The sequence below is a fragment of the Cherax quadricarinatus genome, chromosome 100 (assembly GCF_038502225.1).
Source record: "Cherax quadricarinatus isolate ZL_2023a chromosome 100, ASM3850222v1, whole genome shotgun sequence".
Lineage (NCBI taxonomy): Eukaryota > Metazoa > Arthropoda > Malacostraca > Decapoda > Parastacidae > Cherax > Cherax quadricarinatus.
The window spans coordinates 11,137,959-11,162,541 of record NC_091391.1 but is presented as its reverse complement, the minus strand read 5'-3'; the positions used below and the strand labels follow the sequence as shown (position 1 = coordinate 11,162,541).

At 44.9% G+C, this 24,583-nt stretch overlaps 1 pseudogene; it reads left to right on the top strand.

The window, feature by feature from the left end:
• Window positions 1-22,815: 22,815 nt before the first annotated feature.
• Window positions 22,816-24,583, top strand: part of LOC138851117 (oocyte zinc finger protein XlCOF7.1-like) — a 369,730-nt pseudogene continuing 367,962 nt past the window's right edge.

Sequence of the window (24,583 nt, the reverse complement as noted above, 5' to 3'; positions counted from 1 at the left end):
GACATAGGTATGGTAGGATTGTGGACAGTGGAGTCAGAGTGCACATGTTGTGGATTCCATCTCACATTGGTCTTCAGATGCATGATAGAACTGATAAATTGGCTAAGCTGTATGCTTTCAAAGAGGGAGTAGATTACAATCTTGGGTTGTCAGTTAGCATTTTGAGAACAATAATACGAAAAGAACTTCAAGTGAACTTTATTGACTTAAGACTTAGGGAGATTCACACAAGTCAGTCCATCTATCATCATTCCGTCATGCAGGAGGAGCCACATGTCTATGGTGCATCCAACAAGATAAGCAGACTCTTGGATGTCACTACCGCCCGGCTCCGGCTGTCACTACTGCCCGGCCCCGGCTGTCACTACCACCCGGCTCCGGCTGGGTTACAAGTATCTATGGCAGGTTAAATCACCACCACCAGATGTAGACCAAACGAAATGTAAACTTTTCCAGATGGACTATTGTCACACCTTGCGTCATTATGTACTGGAGTGCGTTACACCCTGCGTCATTACATACTGGAGTGTGTCATACCCTGCATCATTATTTACATAAGAACAAAAGAGCATAAGAAAGAAGGAACACTGCAACAGGCCTATTAACCCATGCGGAGCAGGTCCATGTCCCCCCCGGATTAGACCAATGACACCCCCGCGGATTGGCTCAATGACCAACCCAGTCTGATCATCTCCACTCAAGGATAGAGCACTGCACCAGACCCAGCAGCACAAGCTAGTCAGGTCTAACTCGCACCCACCCACACCCACTCATGTATTTATCTAACCTATTTTTAAAACTACACAACGTACTAGCCTGAATAACTGTACTCGGGAGTTTGTTCCACTCATCAACAACTCTATTACCAAACCAGTGCTTTCCTATATCCTTTCTGAATCTGAATTTTTCCAACTTGAAACCATTGCTGCGAGTCCTGTCTTAGCTGGAAATTTTCAGCACACTATTTACATCCCCTTTATTTATTCCTGTTTTCCATTTATACACCTCGATCATATCCCCCCTAATTCTACGCCTTTCGAGAGAGTGCAGATTCAGGGCCCTCAGTCTATCCTCATAGGGAACATTTCTGATACATGGGATCATCTTTGTCATCCTCCTCTGTACGTTTTCCAGAGCATTTATATCCATTCTGTAATACGGTGACCAGAACTGAGCAGCATAGTCTAAATGAGGCCTAATCAATGATATATAGAGTTGAAGAACAACCTAAGGACTTCTATTATTTATACTACTAGATATGAAGCCAAGAATTCTGTTAGCTTTATTGTGAACACTAATGCACTGTTGTCTTGGTTTTAGATTACTGCTAACCAGAACTCCTAAATCTTTTTCGTAATCAGTAGTATTAAGATATACATTATTTAGTTTATATGTGGCATGGTTATTTACCTGTCCAACATTTAGAACTGGTGTGGAACTCTATCGAAAGCCTTACTGTCCAACAACGGGCCCATCACTGACCCCTGAGGAACACCGCTTGTGACGTGGAACTCTATCGAAAGCCTTACTGAAGTCCATATACACAATATCATATTCATTACCATGATCTACCTCCTCAAACACCTTAGTGAAAAAAGTTAGTAAATTCGTAAGACAGGAATGCCCCTTCGTAAAACCATGTTGAGATTCATTTATCAATCTGTGCCTGTCAAGATGGCTACGAATTGCTCCGGCAATTATTGATTCCATAAATTTTCCCACTATGGAGGTAAGGCTTATTGGTCTACAGTTCGAAGCCAAGGACCTGTCACCTGCCTTATAAATAGGTATTACATTTGCCATTTTCCACTTATCAGGCACTATGCCAGTTTGTAGTGATATGTTAAAAGATTAGCCAAAGTTATGCTAAGTTCCTCTTTACATTCCTTTAACACCCTTGCAAACAGTTCATCAGGGCCTGGGGATTTGTTAGGTTTTAGTGTCTCTATTTGTCTGAGAACCATGTCACTAGTTACCACAATCATACATAGTTTATTATCATCCTGTTCTACATAATCTATTATTTCAGGAATATCACTAGTATTTTCCTGGGTGAAAACTGAGAGGAAGTAGGTATTTAGAATTTCACACATATCCTTATCACTGTCAGTGATCTGACCAGAGTTACTCTTAAGTGGGCCAATCTTGTCCCTAATCATACTTCTGTATACCTGAAATAACCCTTTTGGGTTAATCTTTGAATCCCTTGCGACCTTAGCCTCATAATCCCTTTTTGCTTTTCTTATTCCTTTCTTTATTTCTCTCTTTAATTGAATATATTGATTCCTTAACTGCCCATCTCCTCTTTTGATACGCCTATATATGCCTCTTTTGACCAATGAGATGTTTTAATCTATTATTCATCCATTTGGAATCATTTTTGTTAGATCTAATTTCCCTACTCAGAACAAAAGTTGTCTGGGAAGCTAGAACTATGCTCTGAAAAACGTCATATTGGCAACCAAGATCACCTACCTGACCCATAGTCAGGACATCCCAATTTAGCCCACCCAGGTAATTTTTCAGTCCCTTGAAGTCGGCCAAGCGAAAATCTGGGACAGAGATTTGATTGCAGTTATCTGGGTAATTCCATGATATATTAAAACTAAGTGATTTGTGATCACTTTCCCCAAGCTCATCATTAACCTCAAGATTATTAATTAGTGAATCTTTGATGGCAAGAACCAAGTCAAGCAGATTGTTTCCTCTAGTTGGTTCTGTTACCTGTTCTAAAAAGCAATCCTGAACCATATCAGGAAAGTCACTAGACTCAAAATTTCCTGTCATATTATTCCAATCAATTTGTCTAAAGTTAAAATCTCCCATTATCACAACATTTTCATATCTAGATGCCTTATGAATTTCGTCCCATAACAGCTTACTGCCCTCCCTATCAAGGTTTGGGGGCTTATAAATCACACCCAAAATTAATTTGTCATGTCCCTCGAGAAACTGTAGCCAAACAGATTCTGCGTTCGATGTTTCTAATCTTATATAATGTCTAAGACAACAATTTAAATTTTCTCTGACATACATGGCCATATCACCACCCTTCCTGCTGACCCTATCAGTGTGGAATAGTTTATAACCCTGTATGTTGCATTCACAAGGCATTTCTCTATCTTTCAGGTTAAACCAGGTCTCTGTTATACCAATAATATCTATATTACCTACACTTGCAAGTAATCTTAGCTCATCTATCTTATTTCTTAGACTCCTACTATTTGTATAGTAAACCTTAAGGGAGCTAGTCACTCGTTGCCCTCTACTATCCCTCTTTGTTGATCAATTGATTTTCCATTACTAGCAATTTTATTTTGAATATTGTCTTTTAAACATATCTCTGAGGTATCCCGGTAATAACTGCTGTTTTTAACCCTAATGCTGCAGCCTGATTGTTTCCCACAAACACCCATACCTCGATAATCTATCAGTTTAAATTCCTAGACAAGTCATCAATTACCCTCTCAATTGAAATGGCTAATGCAACCACTCCATCCCCAGTGAGATGAACCCCATCCCTTGCATACATATCACGTTTATTAAAGAATAGGTGCCAGTTATCAATGAATGGGATTGCAAGTCCCTTGCAGTACCTGTCTAGCCAGCAATTTATACCAATTGCCCTAGACATCCATTCATTGCCCACTCCCTTTCTAGGCAAGATGCTACATATGACTGGGATCCCTCCCTTTCTACCTAACTACTTCTATGGCTGACCTGTACTTATCAAGCAGCTCCTCTCTCCTGCCCTTCCCAATGTCATTACCCCCAGCACTAAAACAGATAATGGGCTTTTTCCCATTACCTGCCATAATATTATCCAACCTGTTGACTATGTCACCAACATCAGCTCCAGGAAGACACACTCTCTGTCTGACCTTTCTGTCTCTGTTACAAAATGCACGGTCCATATATCTTACATGAGAATCGCCTACTATTAAAATATTCTTACCTTGATTAGCAGGGGAATCAGTGGTACCTTCAACCTCACTAACTACTGAAGTACACTCGTCTTGGAGAACAGAGAATCGATTTCCTACCTTCACATCTTCTCTATTAACTCTCATCTTCCTTCTTCCTGAACTGTGAACCATTTGCCACTATGTAACTGTATTTGTGTATACCTGAATAAACTTACTTACTTACACTATCACTGCTGGCGACCATTCCTTCCTTACCAGCTAAATCCTTCTCACACTCGCTCCCAAACTCATCTATGCGAAGCTTCAGGGGCCTGTTGGGCAATTAATTTTAGCTCTTTTGTTTACCGTCCGATTTACTCCAGTTTTGGTGCAAAAGACAAAGTGTTTTCACACCGTGTAAAAAAAATTTGTCAAAAATATACCTCAAACAACAACTGAGAAAAGACTGAAAAAGGACTTATTTACAGAAAATGCCCTATGGCAGGAAGGTAGTCCTACTTGGGACGACGTAAGGTTGTTTGGACACTTGGTGCCCAGAGAACAATGCTAATACTACTAATTTTCCGCAAAAAAAATGAAGTTTGTTAGTTCTTGGAATGTTGAAAAAAATCTGCCCTTTACTCCCACATAAATCCCAAAGTATTTGGAATATTTCCAAAATTCCCTCTGAATTAATTAGAGAAATCATTATTTTACCATTTCTGTGAATATTATTCCACTTAATTAAGTAATAAATGCGTCCCTTAGCGAAATAAGTGAATAAGTTACTTCCGAGATATTGGCCTGGAGCGCCGGCCAGCCCACCGTCTCCATTTTTTTTTTTTTACGCGAAAATCGCGTTTGTTTGGGTGTATTTCTTAGTAAACTGAAGTTCTAGTTCAGTTATCCTCTTCAAAACACCGTTTTCTCTTACTCGAAGACCGAAGAATATGACATGCAGACGACATGGAAAGCAGTAACTCATTTATATCAAAATATTCCCGATGGACTCTCGCCATATTATGGCCTATTTTTTTCAGTCTAGAGTATATAACATGTTTATATGTTATTTATAGTGTTTATTATATCATATTAGATCTATTGTGATAGATAAATAAGCCGTAGAGTTGATATATAAGTTGATATAAGCATAATATTGAAGTTATTTCTCCTGGCACTCTCTGGTCGGGAGTACTGCCAAGTGTTCCCGGATGGTGCATGATTGGCTGGCACTCTACGGGTAAGCTCCTCCTAATCTTATATGATGCCAAATAGTCAGTTATTATATTAGAAAGAATAATGCAAGAAAAAGCGATAAAAAACAAGAAAAAAATTCCAAAAAATATATGGGCTATGAGCAGACGCGCTACCCATATCACCGTCACCATACCTGGTATAAATGACTATAATTTCTTAGAGAAACGTCATAGAACATTCATTCTGGTACTATTGTGTTGCCAAAGAGTTAAGCTATTTTTCTGTATATATGACTCAATGGCAAAAATTATTCGATTTTTTGTTGAGCGCGCGCTGAAAATTGCTCTACAGGCCTCTTCAGCCTCCTATTTTCCTCCTGAAGAAGTGGAACCTCCTTCTTCAACACTTGAACCTGAGGTTCTAAAACACTACAACAAGCCATGGCAGGTATGACCGCAGGTGACCACTGACCTCAGTGTACTGGAGTGCATCACACCCTGCGTCATTGTGTACTGGAGTGTATCACACCCTGCGTCATTGTGTACTGAAGTGCATCACACCCTGCGTCATTGTGTACTGGAGTGCATCACACCCTGTGTCATTGTGTACTGGAGTGTATCACACCCTGCGTCATTGTGTACTGGAGTGTATCACACCCTGTGTCATTGTGTACTGGAGTGCATCACACCCTGCGTCATTGTGTACTGGAGTGCATCACACCCTGCGTCATTATGTACTGAAGTGCATCACTCCCTGCGTCATTGTGTACTGGAGTGCATCACACCCTGCGTCATTGTGTACTGGAGTGCATCACACCCTGCATCATTGTGTACTGAAGTGCATCACACCCTGCGTCATTGTGTACTGGAGTGCATCACACCCTGCGTCATTATGTACTGGAGTGCATCACACCCTGCGTCATTGTGTACTGGAGTGCATCACACCCTGCGTCATTGTGTACTGGAGTGCATCACACCCTGCGTCATTGTGTACTGGAGTGCATCACACCCTGCGTCATTGTGTACTGGAGTGCATCACACCCTGCGTCATTGTGTACTGGAGTGCATCACACCCTGCGTGATTGTGTACTGGAGTGCATCACACCCTGCGTCATTGTGTACTGGAGTGCATCACACCCTGCGTGTTGTGTACTGGAGTGCATCACACCCTGCGTGTACTGGAGTGCATCACACCCTGCGTCATTGTGTACTGGAGTGCATCACACCCTGCATCATTGTGTACTGGAGTGCATCACACCCTGCGTCATTGTGTACTGGAGTGCATCACACCCTGCGTCATTGTGTACTGGAGTGCATCACACCCTGCGTCATTGTGTACTGGAGTGCATCACACCCTGCGTCATTGTGTACTGGAGTGCATCACACCCTGCGTCATTGTGTACTGGAGTGCATCACACCCTGCGTCATTATGTACTGGAGTGCATCACACCCTGCGTCATTGTGTACTGGAGTGCATCACACCCTGCGTCATTGTGTACTGGAGTGCATCACACCCTGCATCATTGTGTACTGGAGTGCATCACACCCTGCGTCATTGTGTACTGGAGTGCATCACACAGTCACAGAAATCCAAGGCAAACGGAAACCAAGCCTGTGCACATACTATGCACTCGGTATCTGCTGGCATGGGAAATCTGGAAAAACAGATGGGACGTGCAACTATGACCACCCTAGGAAATGCCATGCCCATATGACAACAGGAAAATGCAAACTCCCTTCCTGTAAGCTTTTTCACCCTGAACTGTGTACCTCTTCAGTACAGGAAAGACTGTGCTATAACTTAAATTGCCAGGCATACCATCTAAAGGGGACAAAAAGATACAAAACATCCAGGCCATGGGAAAACCTGGGTAGCCACAGCCACTCAAGAGGGAGAGGTTTTTTAGTGCCAGGAAGGAAAAAAAACTGGCAGGAAATGGCAGAAATCGTACACCAAATCCAGTCATTCCTGGAGTGGAACCACAGTCGATGGCCTCCACTCCAAACCAACAGATACAGATACTAATGCCGGAAAAAAAATCCCCCCCCCAGTACCAACAATACCACCAGTCCGATAACATTCTTCTTTGCAAATATACAGGGTCTAAAGCCAGCAACAAACAACAAAATACCTTTCATCCGTGGACTGCTTGCAGAGGCAAAGGCAATGTTCGCGGCTTTCACTGAGACCCACATAAAGGATCACTTGGACAACGAAATATGGATCCCAGGTTACAACCTATACAGATGTGACAGAGTGAACAGGCAAAAGGGGGGGGTTGGCCTGTACATTGCAGAGTCACTTGTTTGCACAGAACTGCTAAATGCCTCAAATGATGTAGTGGAAGTTTTAGCAGTAAAGGTCGAGAACCAAAACCTAGTCATTGTGATAGTCTACAAGCCTCCGGATGCAACATCCCAGCAATTCCAGGAACAGCTGTTAAAAATTGACCACTGTCTGGAAAACCTTCCAGCTCCTGCACCCAACATCTTGCTCCTGGGGGATTTCAACTTAAGGCACCTAAAATGGAGGAATATAGCAAATATTGTTGCAGTAATAACACCAGGAGGCAGCTCTGATGAAAACTCACACTCACGCGAGCTTTTAAATCTCTGCACAAAATTCAATTTAAACCAGCAAATAATAGAGCCTACTAGACTGGAGAATACACTAGACCTCATCTTCACTAACAATGATGATCTGATAAGAAATATCACCATATCAAAAACAATATACTCAGATCACAACATAATTGAGGTTCAGTCATGTATGCGCGGAGCCCCAGACCGACATAATGAGATTAGTCACGAGGGAGCATTCACCAAATTCAACTTCAATAACAAAAACATAAAGTGGGACCAAGTAAACCAAGTCCTAACCGATATAAGCTGGGAAGATATACTAAGCAACACAGACCCCAACTTATGCCTAGAACAGATTAACTCGGTAGCACTCGATGTATGCACAAGGCTTATTCCTCTAAGAAAAAGGAGGAGTAGATGTAAAACAGAAAGAGACAGGCGCTCCCTTTACAGGCGACGGAAAAGAATAACAGAGCGGCTAAAAGAGGTCAATATATCTGAAATGCGTAGGGAGACACTGGTCAGAGAAATAGCAAGCATCGAACTTAAGCTAAAAGAATCCTTTAGGAGTCAGGAATCGCGGGAAGAACTAAAAGCCATAAATGAAATCGAAAGAAACCCAAAGTATTTCTTCTCCTATGCCAAATCAAAATCGAGAACAACGTCCAGTATTGGGCCCCTACTTAAACAAGATGGGTCCTACACAGATGACAACAAGGAAATGAGTGAGCTACTCAAGTCCCAATATGACTCAGTTTTTAGCAAGCCGCTAACCAGACTGAGAGTCGAAGATCAAAATGAATTTTTTATGAGAGAGCCACAAAATTTGATTAACACAAGCCTATCCGATGTTATCCTGACGCCAAATGACTTCGAACAGGCGATAAATGACATGCCCATGCACTCTGCCCCAGGGCCAGACTCATGGAACTCTGTGTTCATCAAGAACTGCAAGAAGCCCCTATCACGAGCCTTTTCCATCCTATGGAGAGGGAGCATGGACACGGGGGTCGTCCCACAGTTACTAAAAACAACAGACATAGCCCCACTCCACAAAGGGGGCAGTAAAGCAACAGCAAAGAACTACAGACCAATAGCACTAACATCCCATATCATAAAAATCTTTGAAAGGGTCCTAAGAAGCAAGATCACCACGCATCTAGAAACCCATCAGTTACACAACCCAGGGCAACATGGGTTTAGAACAGGTCGCTCCTGTCTGTCTCAACTATTGGACCACTACGACAAGGTCCTAAATGCACTAGAAGACAAAAAGAATGCAGATGTAATATATACAGACTTTGCAAAAGCCTTCGACAAGTGTGACCATGGCGTAATAGCGCACAAAATGCGTGCTAAAGGAATAACAGGAAAAGTCGGTCGATGGATCTATAATTTCCTCACTAACAGAACACAGAGAGTAGTCGTCAACAGAGTAAAGTCCGAGGCAGCTACGGTGAAAAGCTCTGTTCCACAAGGCACAGTACTCGCTCCCATCTTGTTCCTCATCCTTATATCCGACATAGACAAGGATGTCAGCCACAGCACCGTGTCTTCCTTTGCAGATGACACCCGAATCTGCATGACAGTGTCTTCCATTGCAGACACTGCAAAGCTCCAGGCAGACATCAACCAAATCTTTCAGTGGGCTGCAGAAAACAATATGAAGTTCAACGATGAGAAATTTCAATTACTCAGATATGGTAAACATGAGGAAATTAAATCTTCATCAGAGTACAAAACAAATTCTGGCCACAAAATAGAGCGAAACACCAACGTCAAAGACCTGGGAGTGATCATGTCGGAGGATCTCACCTTCAAGGACCATAACACTGTATCAATCGCATCTGCTAGAAAAATGACAGGATGGATAATGAGAACCTTCAAAACTAGGGAGGCCAAGCCCATGATGACACTCTTCAGGTCACTTGTTCTATCTAGGCTGGAATATTGCTGCACACTAACAGCACCTTTCAAGGCAGGTGAAATTGCCGACCTAGAAAATGTACAGAGAACTTTCACGGCGCGCATAACGGAGATAAAACACCTCAATTATTGGGAGCGCTTGAGGTTCCTAAACCTGTATTCCCTGGAACGCAGGAGGGAGAGATACATGATTATATACACCTGGAAAATCCTAGAGGGACTAGTACCGAACTTGCACACGAAAATCACCCACTACGAAAGCAAAAGACTTGGCAGACGATGCATCATCCCCCCAATGAAAAGCAGGGGTGTCACTAGCACGTTAAGAGACCATACAATAAGTGTCAGGGGCCCGAGACTGTTCAACTGCCTCCCAGCACACATAAGGGGGATTACCAACAGACCCCTGGCAGTCTTCAAGCTGGCACTGGACAAGCACCTAAAGTCAGTTCCGGATCAGCCGGGCTGTGGCTCGTATGTTGGTTTGCGTGCAGCCAGCAGCAACAGCCTGGTTGATCAGGCTCTGATCCACCAGGAGGCCTGGTCTCAGACCGGGCCGCGGGGGCGTTGACCCCCGGAACTCTCTCCAGGTAAACTCCAGGTAAACACCCTGCGTCATTGTGTACTGGAGTGCATCACACCCTGCGTCATTGTGTACTGGAGTGCATCACACCCTGCGTCATTGTGTACTGGAGTGTATCACACCCTGCATCATTGTGTACTGGAGTGTATCACACCCTGCATCATTGTGTACTGGAGTGCATCACACCCTGCGTCATTGTGTACTGGAGTGCATCACACCCTGCGTCATTGTGTACTGGAGTGCATCACACCCTGCGTCATTGTGTACTGGAGTGCATCACACCCTGCGTCATTATGTACTGGAGTGCATCACACCCTGCGTCATTGTGTACTGGAGTGCATCACACCCTGCGTCATTGTGTACTGGAGTGCATCACACCCTGCGTCATTGTGTACTGGAGTGCATCACACCCTGCGTCATTGTGTACTGGAGTGCATCACACCCTGCGTCATTGTGTACTGGAGTGCATCACACCCTGCGTCATTGTGTACTGGAGTGTATCACACCCTGCGTCATTGTGTACTGGAGTGCATCACACCCTGCGTCATTGTGTACTGGAGTGCATCACACCCTGCGTCATTGTGTGCTGGAATTTACCTGGAGTTTACCTGGAGAGAGTTCCGAGGGTCAACGCCCCCGCGGCCCGGTCTGTGACCAGGCCTCCTGGTGGATCAGAGCCTGATCAACCAGGCTGTTGCTGCTGGCTGCACGCAAACCAACGTACGAGCCACAGCCCGGCTGATCCGGAACTGACTTTAGGTGCCTGTCCAGTGCCAGCTTGAAGACTGCCAGGGGTCTGTTGGTAATCCCCCTTATGTGTGCTGGGAGGCAGTTGAACAGACTTGGGCCCCTGACACTTATTGTATGGTCTCTTAACTTGCTAGTGACACCCCTGCTTTTCATTGGGGGGATGGTGCATCGTCTGCCAAGTCTTTTGCTTTCGTAGTGAGTGATTTTCGTGTGCAAGTTCGGTACTAGTCCCTCTAGGATTTTCCAGGTTATATAATCATGTATCTCTCCCTCCTGCGTTCCAGGGAATACAGGTTTAGGAACCTCAAGCGCTCCCAATAATTGAGGTGTTTTATCTCTGTTATGCGTGCCGTGAAAGTTCTCTATAAATTTTCTAAGTCGGCAATTTCACCTGCCTTGAAAGGTGCTGTTAGTGTGCAGCAATATTCCAGCCTAGATAGAACAAGTGACCTGAAGAGTGTCATCTTGGGCTTGGCCTCCCTAGTTTTGAAGGTTCTCATTATCCATCCTGTCATTTTTCTAGCAGATGCGATTGATACAATGTTATGGTCCTTGAAGGTGAGATCCTCCGACATGATCACTCCCAGGTCTTTGACGTTGGTGTTTCGCTCTATTTTGTGGCCAGAATTTGTTTTGTACTCTGATGAAGATTTAATTTCCTCATGTTTACCATATCTGAGTAATTGAAATTTCTCATCGTTGAACTTCATATTGTTTTCTGCAGCCCACTGAAAGATTTGGTTGATGTCCGCCTGGAGCTTTGCAGTGTCTGCAATGGAAGACACTGTCATGCAGATTCGGGTGTCATCTGCAAAGGAAGACACGGTGCTGTGGCTGACATCCTTGTCTATGTCGGATATGAGGATGAGGAACAAGATAGGAGCGAGTACTGTGCCTTGTGGAACAGAGCTTTTCACCGTAGCTGCCTCGGACTTTACTCTGTTGACGACTACTCTCTGTGTTCTGTTAGTGAGGAAATTATAGATCCATCGACCGACTTTTCCTGTTATTCCTTTAGCACGCATTTTGTGCGCTATTACGCCATGGTCACACTTGTCGAAGGCTTTTGCAAAGTCTGTATATATTACATCTGCATTCTTTTTGTCTTCTAGTGCATTTAGGACCTTGTCGTAGTGAGTGTATCACACCCTGCGTCATTGTGTACTGGAGTGCATCACACCCTGCATCATTGTGTACTGGAGTGCATCACACCCTGTGTCATTGTGTACTGGAGTGCATCACACCCTGTGTCATTGTGTACTGGAGTGCATCACACCCTGCGTCATTGTGTACTGGAGTGCATCACACCCTGTGTCATTGTGTACTGGAGTGCATCACACCCTGTGTCATTGTGTACTGGAGTGCATCACACCCTGCGTCATTGTGTACTGGAGTGTATCACACCCTGTGTCATTGTGTACTGGAGTGCATCACACCCTGCGTCATTGTGTACTGGAGTGCATCACACCCTGCGTCATTGTGTACTGGAGTGCATCACACCCTGCGTCATTGTGTACTGGAGTGCATCACACCCTGCATCATTGTGTACTGAAGTTCATCACACCCTGCGTCATTGTGTACTGGAGTGCATCACACCCTGCGTCATTATGTACTGAAGTGCATCACACCCTGCGTCATTGTGTACTGGAGTGCATCACACCCTGCATCATTGTGTACTGGAGTGCATCACACCTTGCGTCATTGTGTACTGAAGTGCATCACACCTGCTGGTGCACATACTATGCACTTGGTATCTGCTGCCATGGGAAATCTGGAAAAACAGATGGGACATGCAACTATGACCACCCTAGAAAATGCCATGCCCATATGACAACAGGAAAATGCAAACTCCCTTCCTGTAAGTTTTTTCACCCTGAAATGTGTACCTCTTCAGTACAGGAAAGACTGTGCTATAACTTAAATTGCCAGGCATACCATCTAAAGGGGACAAAAAGATACAAAACATCCAGGCCATGGGAAAACCTGGGTAGCCACAGCCACTCAAGAGGGAGAGGTTTTTTAGTGCCAGGAAGGAAAAAAAACTGGCAGGAAATGGCAGAAATCGTACACCAAATCCAGTCATTCCTGGAGTGGAACCACAGTCGATGGCCTCCACTCCAAACCAACAGATACAGATACTAATGCCGGAAAAAAATCCCCCCTCAGTACCAACAATACCACCAGTGCGATAACATTCTTCTTTGCAAATATACAGGGTCTAAAGCCAGCAACAAACAACAAAATACCTTTCATCCGTGGACTGCTTGCAGAGGCAAAGGCAATGTTCGCGGCTTTCACTGAGACCCACATATAGGATCACTTGGACAACGAAATATGGATCCCAGGTTACAACCTATACAGATGTGACAGAGTGAACAGGCAAAAGGGGGGGGTTGGCCTGTACATTGCAGAGTCACTTGTTTGCACAGAACTGCTTAATGCCTCAAATGACGTAGTGGAAGTTTTAGCAGTAAAGGTCGAGAACCAAAACCTAGTCATTGTGGTAGTCTACAAGCCTCCGGATGCAACATCCCAGCAATTCCAGGAACAGCTGTTAAAAATTGACCACTGTCTGGAAAATCTTCCAGCTCCTGCACCCAACATCTTGCTCCTGGGGGATTTCAACTTAAGGCACCTAAAATAGAGGAATATAGCAAATAATATTGTTGCAGTAATAACACCAGGAGGCAGCTCTGATGAAAACTCACACTCACACGAGCTTTTAAATCTCTGCACAAAATTCAATTTAAACCAGCAAATAATAGAGCCTACTAGACTGGAGAATACACTAGACCTCATCTTCACTAACAATGATGATCTGATAAGAAATGTCACCATATCAAAAACAATATACTCAGATCACAACATAATTGAGGTTCAGACATGTATGCGTGGAGCCCCAGACCGACAAAATGAGACTAATCACGAGGGAGCATTCACCAAATTCAACTTCAATAACAAAAACATAAAGTGGGACCAAGTAAACCAAGTCCTAACCGATATAAGCTGGGAAGATATACTAAGCAACACAGACCCAAACTTATGCCTAGAACAGATTAACGCGGTGGCACTCGATGTATGCACAAGGCTTATTCCTCTAAGAAAAAGGAGGAGTAGATGTAAAATAGAAAGAGACAGGCGCTCCCTTTACAGGCGACGGAAAAGAATAACAGAGCGGCTAAAAGAGGTCAATATATCTGAAATGCGCAGGGAGACACTGGTCAGAGAAATAGCAAGCATCGAACTTAAGCTAAAAGAATCCTTTAGGAGTCAGGAATCGCGGGAAGAACTAAAAGCCATAAATGAAATCGAAAGAAACCCAAAGTATTTCTTCTCCTATGCCAAATCAAAATTGAGAACAACGTCCAGTATTGGGCCCCTACTTAAACAAGATGGGTCCTACACAGATGACAGCAAGGAAATGAGTGAGCTAATCAAGTCCCAATATGACTCAGTTTTTAGCAAGCCGCTAACCAGACTGAGAGTCGAAGATCAAAATGAATTTTTTATGAGAGAGCCACAAAATTTGATTAACACAAGCCTATCCGATGTTATCCTGACGCCAAATGACTTCGAACAGGCGATAAATGACATGCCCATGCACTCTGCCCCAGGGCCAGACTCATGGAACTCTGTGTTCATCAAGAACTGCAAGAAGCCCCTATCACGAGCCTTTTCCATCCTATGGAGAGGGAGCATGGACACGGGGGTCGTCCCTCAGTTTCTAAAAACAACAGACATAGCCCCACTCCACAAAGGGGGCAGTAAAGCAACAGCAAAGAACTACAGACCAATAGCACTAACATCCCATATCATAAAAATCTTTGAAAGGGTCCTAAGAAGCAAGATCACCACCCATCTAGAAACCCATCAGTTACACAACCCAGGGCAACATGGGTTTAGAACAGGTCGCTCCTGAATGTCTCAACTACTGGATCACTACGACAAGGTCCTAAATGCACTAGAAGACAAAAAGAATGCAGATGTAATATATACAGACTGTGCAAAAGCCTTCGACAAGTGTGACCATGGCGTAATAGCGCACAAAATGCGCGCTAAAGGAATAACAGGAAAAGTCGGTCGATGGAACTATAATTTCCTCACTAACAGAACACAGAGAGTAGTCGTCAACAGAGTAAAGTCCGAGGCAGCTACGGTGAAAAGCTCTGTTCCACAAGGCACAGTACTAGCTCCCATCTTGTTCCTCATCCTCATATCCGACATAGACAAGGATGTCAGCCACAGCACCGTGTCTTCCTTTGCAGATGGCACCCGAATCTGCATGACAGTGTCTTCCATTGCAGACACTGCAAGGCTCCAGGCGGACATCAACCAAATCTTTCAGTGGGCTGCAGAAAACAATATGAAGTTCAACGATGAGAAATTTCAATTACTCAGATATGGTAAACATGAGGAAATTAAATCTTCATCAGAGTACAAAACAAATTCTAGCCACAAAATAGAGCGAAACACCAACGTCAAAGACCTGGGAGTGATTATGTCGGAGGATCTCACCTTCAAGGACCATAACATTGTATCAATTGCAGCTGCTAGAAAAATGACAGGATGGATAATGAGAACCTTCAAAACTAGGGAGGCCAAGCCCATGATGACACTCTTCAGGTCACTTGTTCTATCTAGGCTGGAATATTGCTGCACTCTAACAGCACCTTTCAAGGCAGGTGAAATTGCCGACCTAGAAAATGTACAGAGAACTTTCACGGCGCGCATAACGGAGATAAAACACCTCAATTACTGGGAGCGCTTGAGGTTTCTAAACCTGTATTCCCTGGAACGCGGGAGGGAGAGATACATGATTATATACACCTGGAAAATCCTAGAGGGACTAGTACCGAACTTGCACACGAAAATCACTCACTACGAAAGCAAAAGACTTGGCAGACGATGCACCATCCCCCCAATGAAAAGCAGGGGTGTCACTAGCACGTTAAGAGACCATACAATAAGTGTCAGGGGCCCGAGACTGTTCAACTGCCTCCCAGCACACATAAGGGGGATTACCAACAGACCCCTGGCAGTCTTCAAGCTGGCACTGGACAAGCACCTAAAGTCAGTTCCTGATCAGCCGGGCTGTGGCTCGTACGTTGGTTTGCGTGCAGCCAGCAGCAACAGCCTGGTTGATCAGGCGCTGATCTACCAGGAGGCCTGGTCACAGACCGGGCCGCGGGGGCGTTGACCCCCGAAACTCTCTCCAGGTAAACTCCAGGTAAACACCCTGCGTCATTGTGTACTGGAGTGCATCACACCCTGCATCATTATGTACTGAAGTGCATCACACCCTGTGTCATTGTGTACTGGAGTGCATCACACCCTGCGTCATTGTGTACTGGAGTGCATCACACCCTGCGTCATTGTGTACTGGAGTGCATCACACCCTGCGTCATTGTGTACTGGAGTGCATCACACCCTGCTTCATTGTGTACTGGAGTGCATCACACCCTGCGTCATTGTGTACTGGAGTGCATCACACCCTGCGTCATTGTGTACTGGAGTGCATCACACCCTGCGTCATTGTGTACTGGAGTGCATCACACCCTGCGTCATTGTGTACTGGAGTGCATCACACCCTGTGTCATTGTGTACTGGAGTGCATCACACTTTGCATCATTGTGTACTTGAGTGCATCACACCCTGCGTCATTGTGTACTGGAGTGCATCACACCCTGCGTCATTGTGTACTGGAGTGCATCACACCCTGCGTCATTGTGTACTGGAGTGCATCACACCCTGCGTCATTGTGTACTGGAGTGCATCACACCCTGCGTCATTGTGTACTGGAATTTACCTGGAGTTTACCTGGAGAGAGTTCCGAGGGTCAACGCCCCTGCGGCCCGGTCTGTGACCAGGCCTCCTGGTGGATCAGAGCCTGATCAAACAGGCTGTTGCTGCTGGCTGCACGCAAACCAACGTACGAGCCACAGCCCGGCTGATCGGGAACTGACTTTAGGTGCCTGTCCAGTGCCAGCTTGAAGACTGCCAGGGGTCTGTTGGTAATCCCCCTTATGTGTGCTGGGAGGCAGTTGAACAGACTTGGGCCCCTGACACTTATTGTATGGTCTCTTAACGTGCTAGTGACACCCCTGCTTTTCATTGGGGGGATGGTGCATCGTCTGCCAAGTCTTTTGCTTTCGTAGTGAGTGATTTTCGTGTGCAAGTTCGGTACTAGTCCCTCTAGGATTTTCCAGGTTATATAATCATGTATCTCTCCCTCCTGCGTTCCAGGGAATACAGGTTTAGGAACCTCAAGCGCTCCCAATAATTGAGGTGTTTTATCTCCGTTATGCGTGCCGTGAAAGTTCTCTGTACATTTTCTAGGTCGGCAATTTCACCTGCCTTGAAAGGTGCTGTTAGTGTGCAGCAATATTCCAGCCTAGATAGAACAAGTGACCTGAAGAGTGTCATCATGGGCTTGGCCTCCCTAGTTTTGAAGGTTCTCATTATCCATCCTGTCATTTTTCTAGCAGATGCGATTGATACAATGTTATGGTCCTTGAAGGTGAGATCCTCCGACATGATCACTCCCAGGTCTTTGACGTTGGTGTTTCGCTCTATTTTGTGGCCAGAATATGTTTTGTACTCTGATGAAGATTTAATTTCCTCATGTTTACCATATCTGAGTAATTGAAATTTCTCATCGTTGAACTTCATATTGTTTTCTGCAGCCCACTGAAAGATTTGGTTGATGTCCGCCTGGAGCTTTGCAGTGTCTGCAATGGAAGACACTGTCATGCAGATTCGGGTGTCATCTGCAAAGGAAGACACGGTGCTGTGGCTGACATCCTTGTCTATGTCGGATATGAGGATGAGGAACAAGATAGGAGCGAGTACTATGCCTTGTGGAACAGAGCTTTTCACCGTAGCTGCCTCGGACTTTACTCTGTTGACGACTACTCTCTGTGTTCTGTTAGTGAGGAAATTATAGATCCATCGACCGACTTTTCCTGTTATTCCTTTAGCACGCATTTTGTGCGCTATTACGCCATGGTCACACTTGTCGAAGGCTTTTGCAAAGTCTGTATATATTACATCTGCATTCTTTTTGTCTTCTAGTGCATTTAGGACCTTGTCGTAGTGAGTGTATCACACCCTGCGTCATTGTGTACTGGAGTGCATCACACCCTGCGTCATTGTGTACTGGAGTGCATCACACCCTGCGTCATTGTGTACTGGAGTGTATCACACCCTGCATCATTGTGTACTGGAGTGTATCACACCCTGCGTCATTGTGTACTGGAGTGCATCACACCCTGCATCATTGTGTACTGGAGTGTATCACACCCTGCGTCATTGTGTACTGGAGTGCATCACACCCTGCATCATTGTGTACTGGAGTGTATCACACCCTGCGTCATTGTGTACTGGAGTGCATCACACCCTGCGTCATTGTGTACTGAAGTGCATCACACCCTGCGTCATTGTGTACTGGAGTGTATCACACCCTTCATCATTGTGTACTGGAGTGTATCACACCCTGCGTCATTGTGTACTGGAGTGCATCACACCCTGCGTCATTGTGTACTGGAGTGTATCACACCCTGCATCATTGTGTACTGGAGTGTATCACACCCTGCATCATTGTGTACTGGAGTGTATCACACCCTGCCTCATTGTGTACTGGAGTGTATCACACCCTGCATCATTGTGTACTGGAGTGTATCACACCCTGTGTCATTGTGTACTGGAGTGCATCACACCCTGCGTCATTGTGTACTGGAGTGCATCACACCCTGCGTCATTGTGTACTGGAGTGTATCACACCCTGCGTCATTGTGTACTGGAGTGCATCACACCCTGCGTCATTGTGTACTGGAGTGCATCACACCCTGCGTCATTGAGTACTGGAGTGTATCACACCCTGCGTCATTGTGTACTGGAGTGTATCACACCCTGCGTCATTGTGTACTGGAGTGTATCGCACCCTGCGTCATTGTGTACTTGAGTGCATCACACCCTGCGTCATTGTGTACTGGAGTGCATCACACCCTGCGTCATTGTGTACTGGAGTGTATCACACCCTGCGTCATTATGTACTGGAGTGCATCACACCCTGCGTCATTGTGTACTGGAGTGTATCACACCCTGCGTCATTGTGTACTGGAGTGTATCACACCCTGCGTCATTGTGTACTGGAGTGCATCACACCCTGCGTCATTGTGTACTGGAGTGCCTCACACCCTGCGTCATTGTGTACTGGAGTGTATCACACCCTGCATCATTATGTACTGGAGTGCATCACACCCTGCGTCATTGTGTACTGGAGTGTATCACACCCTGCGTCATTGTGTACTGGAGTGTATCACACCCTGCGTCATTGTGTACTGGAGTGTATCACACCCTGCGTCATTGTGTACTGGAGTGTATCGCACCCTGCGTCATTGTGTACTTGAGTGCATCACACCCAGCATCATTGTGTACTGGAGTGCATCACACCCTGCGTCATTGTGTACTGGAGTGTATCACACCCTGCGTCATTGTGTACTGGTGTGTATCACACCCTGCGTCATTGTGTACTGGAGTGCATCACACCCTGCGTCATTGTGTACTGGAGTGCCTCACACTCTGCGTCTTTGTGTACTGGAGTGTATCACACCCTGCATCATTATGTACTGGAGTGCATCACACCCTGCGTCATTGTGTACCGGAGTGTATCACACCCTGCGTCATTGTGTACTGGAGTGTATCACACCCTGCGTCATTGTGTACTGGAGTGCATCACACCCTGCATCATTGTGTACTGGAGTGTATCACACCCTGCGTCATTGTGTACTGGAGTGCATCACACCCTGCGTCATTGTGTACTGGAGTGTATCACACCCTGCGTCATTGTGTACTGGAGTGCATCACACCCTGCATCATTGTGTACTGGAGTGCATCACACCCTGCGTCATTGTGTACTGGAGTGCATCACACCCTGCGTCATTGTGTACTGGGGTGCATCACACCCTGCGTCATTGTGTACTGGAGTGTATCACACCCTGCGTCATTGTGTACTGGAGTGCATCACACCATGCGTCATTGTGTACTGGAGTGTATCACACCTTGCGTCATTGTATACTGGAGTGCATCACACCCTGCGTCATTGTGTACTGGAGTGTATCACACCCTGCGTCATTGTGTACTGGAGTGTATCACACCCTGCGTCATTGTGTACTGGAGTGTATCACACCCTGCGTCATTGTGTACTGGAGTGTATCACACTCTGCGTCATTGTGTACTGGAGTGCATCACACCCTGCATCATTGTGTACTGGAGTGTATCACACCCTGCGTCATTGTGTACTGGAGTGTATCACACCCTGCGTCATTGTGTACTGGAGTGCATCACACCCTGCGTCATTGTGTACTGGAGTGCATCACACACTGCGTCATTGTGTACTGGAGTGCGATAAAATTAATGAATTTAGAAACAACTCACTCGGAAGTGTTCAAGAAATGGCGAAGTATTTTATCCACAGTGGTATATTACAGACCATTCTGGAGAAATACCCTGACTTTGCTAGCTGTAAATAAAGCATTACCACATGTACTCACCTATTTGTGGTTGCAGGGGTCGAGTCATAGCTCCTGGCCCCGCCTCTTCACTGATTGCTACTGGGTCCTCTCTCTAACTGCTCCATGAGCTTTATCAAACTTCGTCTTAAAACCATGTATGTTTACCTGGAGAGAGTTCCGGGGGTCAACGCCCCCACGGCCCTGTCTGTGACAAGGCCTCATGGTGGATCAGCACCTGATCAACCAGGCTGTTACTGCTGGCTGCACGCAATCCAACGTACGAGCCACAGCCCGGCTGGTCAGGTACCGACTTTAGGTGCTTGTCCAGTGCCAGCTTGAAGACTGCCAGGGGTCTATTGGAAATCCCCCTTATGTATGTTGGGAGGCAGCTGAAGAGTCTCGGGTCCCTGACACTTACTGTATGGTCTCTTAACGTGCTAGTGACAACCCTGCTTTTCATTGGGGGGATGTTGCGTCTTATGCTTTCGTAGTGAGTGATTTTCGTGTGCAAGTTCGGTACTAGTCCCTCTAGGATTTTCCAGGTGTATATAATCATGTATCTCTCCCGCCTGCGTTCCAGAGAGTACAGGTTCAGGAACTTCAAGTGCTCCCAGTAATTTAGGTGTTTTATCTCCATTATGTGCGCCGTGAAGGTTCTCTGTACATTTTCTAGGTCAGCAATTTCACCTGCCTTGAAAGGTGCTGTTAGACAGAACAAGTGACCTGAAGAGTGTCATCATGGGCTTGGCATCCATAGTTTTGAAGGTTCTCATTACCCATCCTGTAATTTTTCTAGCAGATGCGATTGATACAATGTTATGGTCTTTGAAGGTGAGATCCTCCGACATGATCACTCCCAGGTCTTTGACGTTGGTTTTTCGCTCTATTTTATGGCCAGAATTTGTTTTGTACTCTGATGATGTTTTAATTTCCTCATGTTTACCATATCGGAGTAATTGAAATTTCTCATCGTTGAACTTCATATTGTTTTCTGCAGCCCATTGAAAGATTTGGTAGATGTCCGCCTGGAGCCTTGCAGTGTCTGCAATGGAAGACACTGTCATGCAGGTTCGGGTGTCACCTGCAAAGGAAGACACGGTGATGTGGCTGACATCCTTGTCTATGTCAGATATGAGGATGAGAAACAAGATGGGAGTGAGCACTGTGCCTTGTGGAACAGAGCTTTTCACCGTAGCTGCCTCGGACTTTACTCTATTGACTACTACTCTCTGTGTTCTGTTTGTGAGGAAGTTATAGATCCATCGACCGACTTTTCCCGTTATTCTTTTAGCACGCATTTTGTGCGCTCTTACGCCATGGTCACACTTGTCGAAGGCTTTTGCAAAGTCTGTATATTTTACATCTGCATTCTTTTTATCTTCTAGTGCATCTATGACCTTGTCGTAGTGATCCAATAGTTGAGACAGACAGGAGCGACCTGTTCTAAACCCATGTTGCCCTGGGTTGTGTAACTGATGGGTTTCTAGATGCGTGGTGATCTTGCTTCTTAGGACCCTTTCAAAGATTTTTATGATATGGGATGTTAGTGCTATCGGTCTGTAGTTCTTTGCTGTTGCTTTACTGCCCCCTTTGTGGAGTGGGGCTATGTCTGTTGTTTTTAGTAACTGTGGGACGACCCCCGTGTCCATGCTCCCTCTCCATAGGAGTTCCATGAGTCTGGCCCTGGGGCAGAGTGCATGGGCATGTCATTTTTCGCTTCTTCGAAGTCATTTGGCGTCAGGATAACATCAGATAGGCTTGTGTTAACCAAATTCTGTGGCTTTCTCATAAAAAAATAATTTTGATCTTCGACTCTCAGTCTAGTTAGCGGCTTGCTAAAAACTGACTCATACTGGGACTTAAGGCACAGTACTCGCTCCCATCTTGTTTCTCATCCTCATATCTGACATAGACAAGGATGTCAGCCACAGCACCGTGTCTTCCTTTGCGGTTGACTGCGAGGAACTCAGAGGCTCGAATAACAGCGGATCAGCAAAATTCGCCTCTACGCTGCACGTTGATAGAGGCGATCGGCTGAGTTCAAATGCAAGAAAGAGGGGTAGCTGACGAGGGGCAGCAGAGGCATCAAACGGAACGCTATTTCCAGTGTTACACTAAAAATATAAGTATATCACTAGTCACAAGGTACATAAGAGTTCTCACAACACTGTAGATGCAATACAACAGTATAAGTTTTATTAATGCCCCATAAGTCGGGTGAAATGGGTAGGCCTGGAAACTGGTGGGTACAGTCACTCCAATAAACGTCTACACCCCTTAACCACTCAGCCCAGACGTTTTGCATGAAAGTAAATCACAATAATATCTGGGTTTAAGGGTTGAAATAAAGAGTTGACGGTAATCAACTCTCGGTTCCTCTATTCCCTCAACCTCTCAGCCCAACAATAACAAAGTGAACTAAGTATGGTGTCGTTAAGGTAAGATTTCTGCCTCATTTTTACCCTTATTTTCTCTCTCTTTGACCACCTTCATGCCCTCTAGTGGTGGGTAGTGATGCCCGTGATAGTCTCTTGTTCCCAGGAGACGGAGGCGTCCTCCTCTGCCTCGCATCAACCAGATTTAACCCCAGAATGTTCCATTATGATTATATAACCCAGAGTAGTGTTATCCAACCAGGATAACCAAGGGTAGTGTTATCCAACCAGGATAACCCAGGATAGTGTTATCCACCCAGGATAACCCAGGGTAGTGTTATCCAACCAGGATAACCCAGGGTAGTGTTATCCAACCAGGATAACCCAGGGTAGTGTTATCCAACACGGTCTAGTAGCTAGGGATGATAACCTTAACTCCATATGTAATGCATACATAGGTCAATGTGAGACAATACAGCCATTATTATCTCAAACACTACCAAACAGATGCATACACTGTACTAAAGTACGCATGAAAAACAGAAAAGGCATCTTATGTAAAATGTGTAAGGGGTGGGTGCATGATGGATGTATGTACAATTATAGCAACGGTGCCAGAATTCATTTTGTGTGTAACAAATGCACTTTGGCACAGTTACCCTTTAGCAGTGATGACATTGATTTACCTAATTTTAATACAAATGACCCATTGCCATATATTGATGATTATGATTGTTTTATGAAAACAGGCCTTCACTTTATTCATGTCAATGCAAGATCACTTCTTCCTAAATTGGCAGAGATTAGGATTCTAGCTAACAAAATTAGGGCGGCAGTTATAACCATCTCTGAATCTTGGTTGGATGATACGGTGACTGACGACGAGGTCAAAATAGAAGGTTACAATATAAAACGCTTAGATAGGAACAGAAAGGGCGGTGGAGTAAGTGCCTACATTAGAAATGACTTAGCTTACAACCCAAGACCTGATTTAAATAACAATAAACTGGAGATTCTATGGTTTGAAGTGCTGCTTCCCAAGACCAAACCCATCTTAGTAGGAACTAGTTACCGCCCTCCTACCCAGGACCAGTTCTTAGAAGACTTTTCCAGAGTCTTGTCCGGAGTTGAAAGCAATTGCGAAACAATAATACTGGGCGACTTCAATATCTGTTTTCAGCAACAGAATAACGGGCTATGCAAAAGGTATAAGCAAATTCTAGGATTAAATAGCTACACCCAACTAATTAATAAACCAACCTGGATCACACAGTTCTCAGCCACCCTAATTGACCACATACTTTGCAACCGCGCTGAGAACATTAGTCAGTCAGGCGTCATTACCACAGGTCTTAGTGATCATTTCATCATTTACTGCACCAGGAAAATCACTAGGGATAGGATAGGCCTACACAGGACAATAAAAATGAGGTCAACTAGAAACTACAGTAAAGAAACACTGGTAAATAGGCTACACAATTGTGACTGGACAGAGATAACAAGTTGCACGGACGTAAGCGATGCCTGGGAAAAATTCAAAACAATGTTCACTACCATTCTTAATAATATTGCACCAGTTAAAGAGGTTAGGATTAAACGAAGAACTGAACCCTGGATGACTACTGAGATATTAGATAATATGAAATTCAGAGACCAGCTGCTAAAAAGATTTAAAGCAAACAGACAGGATATTGCAGCACTAAATGAATTCTAAAGGGTGAGGAACAGAGTACAGAGGCTTATAAAAGGAGCA